The sequence below is a fragment of the Narcine bancroftii genome, chromosome 2, assembly GCF_036971445.1.
Source record: "Narcine bancroftii isolate sNarBan1 chromosome 2, sNarBan1.hap1, whole genome shotgun sequence".
NCBI lineage: Eukaryota > Metazoa > Chordata > Chondrichthyes > Torpediniformes > Narcinidae > Narcine > Narcine bancroftii.
Window position 1 is genome coordinate 53,984,646 of NC_091470.1, and position 6,000 is coordinate 53,990,645.

Sequence of the window (6,000 nt, forward strand, 5' to 3'; positions counted from 1 at the left end):
TTTATTGTCATGTAATAAAACAGGTGTAAATTACACAAAGTTGACTTAAGTCAACATAATCTCATCACAAAAGTCTCTGTTATTCTGTACTATAGTCTTCCTTTCACCATCGGCAGAAATTGCTTGCCGACTCTTACAGTCAGAGAAGGAAAAGCAAAAAAATTGTTCCCCACTAATTGTCCATAGATTTGCTCATGCCCTTTTGCAGCCTCTGCAGCCACACAGCCTTTGGTCCAAATTATCGACTACCCAATTTCCAGATCCAATCCTCCAACGTGATCAGAAAGCCTTCAGTGCCTTCAGCACCCCCTCGTATCCCAGTTCCGATACCTGGTGCCCCCTTGACCAGTCTCGAGCCTGTCTCCAGCAGACCACAGCCTGGAGTGAGTCCTCTGACCATAGTCTACTACGGTCAAAGTCAATAACAATAGTGAATAGCTTCATGGATCCTTGTTGCTCCTTCCATTCAGGCACATTTGTCGCCCAATTTGCAGATTGGGAAAGTCACTTTTTTCATGAGGATTATCATGAATATTTATTATCTATCTGAATTATTTATTTTTAATTTAATTCAATTATATCACGATTAGAGTTTATCTTTATAAGTACCTGTTCAGCTGTAGCAAGTAAGAATTTTGACCATGTGTACATTGTAAAACCCTATTATCATTATCAAAACTTGTCTAATGTTCTTGATCATCAAATGTATGATTGTGGCATCAATCAAGTGAAACACTAATTTAATACCAAAGCTGCAAGCTGGACAATTAAATACATGTATTTAATAGCATGTTCACCTTGCACAGAATGTTCAGGGCTTCACAGCAGATTTTAGCAAAATCAAGAGTTGCCGGGTTTGTCGAGATTTCAGTTTTCCAGTATCTATGTGTTTTTGCTTTTCAGCTTTTGTGCCTGAATGGTGTTACAATTGGAATGTGGACGACTGAATTTAGCAAATTGTTATGGGTTTGATTTATTTTCCAGACCGTATGGCAACATTTTTCCATCTCTTTTCAATCATTTTTTACTTGAACAAGCACTGTTCCTTCCAGACATGAATGCTTAGGGAAAATCTACTTGGAGAAAAGCATGATTAGAGAATGTGGAGAGGGATCACATAACAGGGCAAACCTGTCAGAAGGAGGATGGGGAGAAAGCCCTGTCCAGCAAAGTTGACAGGGGGTTCTTCTCTGTTTTTCATTGAAACTTTGCTTCGCTGAGAGGATTAACAGAGAAATTACCATACTGCTACACAACTGTGGCTTCAGGGCAGGACAGAAGAGTTTTGCCAATTGCAGTCAATGGGAATAACTTGACCTATCTTTTGAATTTTAATAACCAGTGTGTCTTAAGATTTTTCAAGGTATATCAGTGTAATTACATTTGATTAGGTTAAGCCTTCCTGAGAAAAATACATTACTTTTCTCTGTGACTAATATTGTAAGGTTAGGAAGGTTACAAAAAGACGTTTTTGTCATGTATTGGCAAAAGCTAGTTTATGCAAAAATCTGGCATTAAACTTTGAAATGAAAATCTATCATTGAACAGTTTTTGATATAGTTGATATCTGGAAGAAACCTAAAAATATTCCCAATATTTAAGATCTGACACTATGCTACTGTACTAAAGGTGTGATCTGGTCATCTGTTGGATTCTGGCACAGAACAAACCCTTCAACTAAAGTATGTCCTGAGGTAACTAGGTCCTTCATTTTGACTTTTTTTTCTTAAAAACAAGTTAAATGTAAGGAGAGGGCTTCATTTTAGCACAGCCAAGTGAGTGAACCTCACACATATCCTGCAGGTGGGAACATCCAATCACTTGATTTACTACCCTTGTACATTAATTGTTTTCTAGTCTATATTTCATGCTTGCCAATACATCTTTTTCACTTTTTGGGAATATTTACTGTGAAATATACAATATATAACATTTGTTAAAGATAACAAGTGTAATGAAATATCATCTATTTGGTTAACTCCTTCAATAAATTCTTAGGAATTAATATCTACAATTTCAGGTTCCTTTAAGTATATTTCTTGCATTTATGAATGATACTCCCTTGTGTTTTATCTCATTACCCTATCAAGTTATTATTGAAAGCATGGAAAGTGAAATAAAAGGTCAGATAAAAAGGGTGTAACCATATCCCATGAAGTTAGGATTTTATGGCCAGTCATTAACTAGATTTGTGATCTCCCATCTTTCCTTGTGACTTTTCACCAGCAATAATCAGTGGACTTGGTGACTCTTAAGCGCAAATCCCCAGTTTTGTTTTCACATCCCTCCCAGCACAGATTGTTCACCCCTGCTGAGAGAGGGTATTGAGGTTGGAGCTCTTGCAGGAAATGCATGTACTATCTACTGTAAATCACTGAAATGCCCCTGGGCCAGATCATTGTACAATTTTTATCAGCTTAAAAATTCCCCATAATTATTAGTTAGTTATTTACCTGGTTGTAAAAAAAAGTTTTAATATTCACCATTTTCCTCATCTCAGCACATCTCAGCGCAAATGATATCCTCATCAACAAATTTGATGCTGTCTGAGATTTTCTCTCACTAAGTAGCTGATACCTGATACGAAGATTATTTCTGAACAAGAAACACTTAATGATATTTGAAATTAGCTATTTATTCTATGAGCTTGTCTACAGTGTAAAGTTCCACATACTGTAGATCATGAAGGCCAAAAGTCTGACTTTTGGTCTGCAATTAATTTGTTAAAAGACTCCTTAATATGTCTATTGTTCTTCCAGTGCACTGGTATAATTTAATATAATGGAATTCACCAGGCTTTGATCTTTGGAATACTTTAGTATCTTTTAAAATCGTACACCTTTGCACCATTTAAAAATAAACTGTAAAGACAAATGGCAGATTGACATTTAAATCTGATGACTCCAATAGAATTGATCTTTCTTTTGGGCATTATTCATACCTGTTTAGCAAATTTAGATTTCAACACTTCCCATAATTTTCTTCACCTACCTAATAATTTCTCCCTTGTTGAGTATTGACAACTCTGCTGTGCATTTCCAAAGTTTTAATTTCAGTTTTCTTGCAATTACAATTTTCTTTTGTGTTTCTCCCAATTTCTTGCTTTTGTTTTGCTTTCAGTGACTTCTAACCAAATTGCATAATATTTTTGCCTTTGTGTTGCATCACTGGCATAATTATCATGCATTGTCTGCCAGCTTTTCTCGCGTGGCCATTCCAAAGGAGGACATGGTCATAGGTTACTATATATATATATTATGTATAGTAGCCTGAAATTGTCCTGGTGCAAGGACACAGGCACGTTATGTAGATGTTAATATCCCTTATTGCACTTCTGAGACTTGCTGCCTAGACTCTGCGGGGTCGCCAAGTGAGTGGCGGCATCTTCTGGGTTACCAAGTGGGCGCCCTCCTTCCTCAGTATTTCACTGATAGAACATATATATATATGTTTGCTTTTGTTGTTTTCACAATACCTTTTAAATCATAAAAGAAATATTTTCTAAACATACTATGTATATATACATATATGGTGTATATGGTAACCTATGACCATGTCCTCCTTTGGAATGGCCACCCTAGATATATCAAATGCAAGCAAATTCTAGCTATGGAAGGAAGCATTGGAATAAACGTTGCATTGATGGCTTGAAGCTGCAAGACTGCTCCCTGGAGATCATGGGACCTGGAGAGGCTAGTGTAGAATGGAAGACGTCCTTTTTGCAAGAGAGCCATGGAGACCTCTTAGGCGGGCTTCAGACAGACATTCCTCAGTCGGGGTTGTCTTAGTGATTTCTGCACCTACTCTCATAGACTGAAGGAGAAGTAGGTGAAGGCAGTATCAGTGAACTTCCCATTGTAGAGTGATATGTGGGCACAGATCAGTAGCCTGAAATTGACCTGATGCAAGGAAGCATGTATGTTATGTAGGAATAGATGTTAATATCCCTTATTGTACTCCTGAGACTTGCTGCCTTGACTCTGCGGGGTAGCCAAGTGAGAGGTGGCGTCTTCTGGGTTTTCAACTGGGCGCCCTCCTTCCTCAATGTTACGCTGATAGAATGACTGTAACCCTGACTTCCATGGACAAAGCAGTTCAGGAATGTTCATTTGAATTTGAGATTGTAAGACATTAAAGATCTCAGTGTAGATAATAAAAACAGCTGTATGTCGGCCATTTTAGTTGTGTGGTTTTGGGGGAACACAATTAGCAAAAACTCATTGCTTTATGAGTGAAAAAGTACAGTTGTTCAACTGAACAGTGAGTCGGAAAATCTCACTGTAGATTACTTTTGCTTGCTGTACCACTATGACATAATTTGTATTTTTAAGCTAAAAAATATGCTAAAGAGAATGAAAATCCCAACCAAAATGATAGATGTGAAGATACCCAGAAATGTGTGCAAGGCTGCTCCCCTCCAGGTTCAACGGCACACCTCTGTCCTTGTCTATTGGAATTATGTAATAAATTTCAAGCCTCGTCTGTCTTACAGCGTTCCTGATTTTTGCCTTTCATTGAATTTGTCTTTGGTAAAGTGGAACTTTTTGAGTTTTTTTTATCCTTGATGCTAACATCCACAGTCCAATCATAGAAAAGCTTGTATTCCAATCACAATATTCTGACTAGGCCATAGATCATATTAACATCATTAATTGTTTGTGCCTGATGCAAGTGATTTCCTCCAGAGACCCAAGCTCTGTTTCAACATCAGATGGATCATTAACAACACATCTAGCAACTGTATGTATTGTCATATTGAAAGGGGAGGGGGTGAATTTAAATGAAAGGTAGTTGTCGGAAATGTACTAATTACACAGCTAAAAACTATGATTTGGCTGAAATGAGATGTTGGTGGTTATGGATAAAAATTGCTTTCAAAAACTAAATAGGTCTCAGTTAATGGATCTTCATGTTAACCTTTACCTATCTCACTTATGTGAAGACACTTGAAAGCTGACAGGCTATATGTTACTTAGCTATCTAGGCTCCAAATGAAGTGTTTTACCTTTCAATGTTAATAACATAAGGCCCTGATAAAGCACACATTCTACTGTTGACTCAAATACTTATGGACTTCAGACCTAGAGTTGGGGTAGTTTTAAAAAAAAATTTAGAGCCTGGGGGTGCATCAGATGCAACTCGCCCTTTCCCATTGGAAGAGGACATGACAGAGCAGCTGTAGTGTGAAGAACATGCCTATGGCCAGCCCTTCTTAAAGATTGTCTCTTCTGTTGAATAGCTGAACATATTTTAAAAATCATGGATTCAGTATGCAGATACCTTCTTTTGTCAATTTCAGGACAGCAGTCCAGAATTATTCTTGCTGGGTCATGGAATGGGGAAGCAAAAAGGTAAGAGGGAGAAGTGATGGATATAATGATGGAAATGATGTGGCCAATGTAAATCTAAAATGTGCTTTGCACTCTCATGGCCATTCATTTTGAATCATGCATTAATAGTACCAAAAATAATGCAAGAAATGAAACTTGTGGACATATGGAGGAAACAAAACCCAAAAGAAAAGGAATACTCATACTACTCGACTAGACATAAAACATACTCAAGGATAGACCTATTCCTGATATCAGCCCACATACAAGGGAGAGTTAGGAAAACGGAATATAAAGCTAGACTATTATCGGACCACTCACCCCTGTTATTGGCAATAGAGCTAGAAGACATCCCTCCAAGAATGTATAGATGGAGATTAAACCCCATGCTACTTAAAAGACAAGATTTTAGAGAATTTATTGAAAAACAATTAAAAATGTACTTTGAAGTAAATACGGAATCAGTGGAAGATAAGTTTATACTATGGGACGCAATGAAAGCATTCATTAGAGGGCAAATAATAAGTTATGCAACCAAGATGAAGAAGGACTATAATCAGGAAACAGAGCAGTTGGAAAGGGAAATAATAAACATAGAAAAAAAATTAGCAATAAAGGAAGATACAACCAAAAGAAGAGAATTGGCGGATAAAAAAATAAAATATGAAAC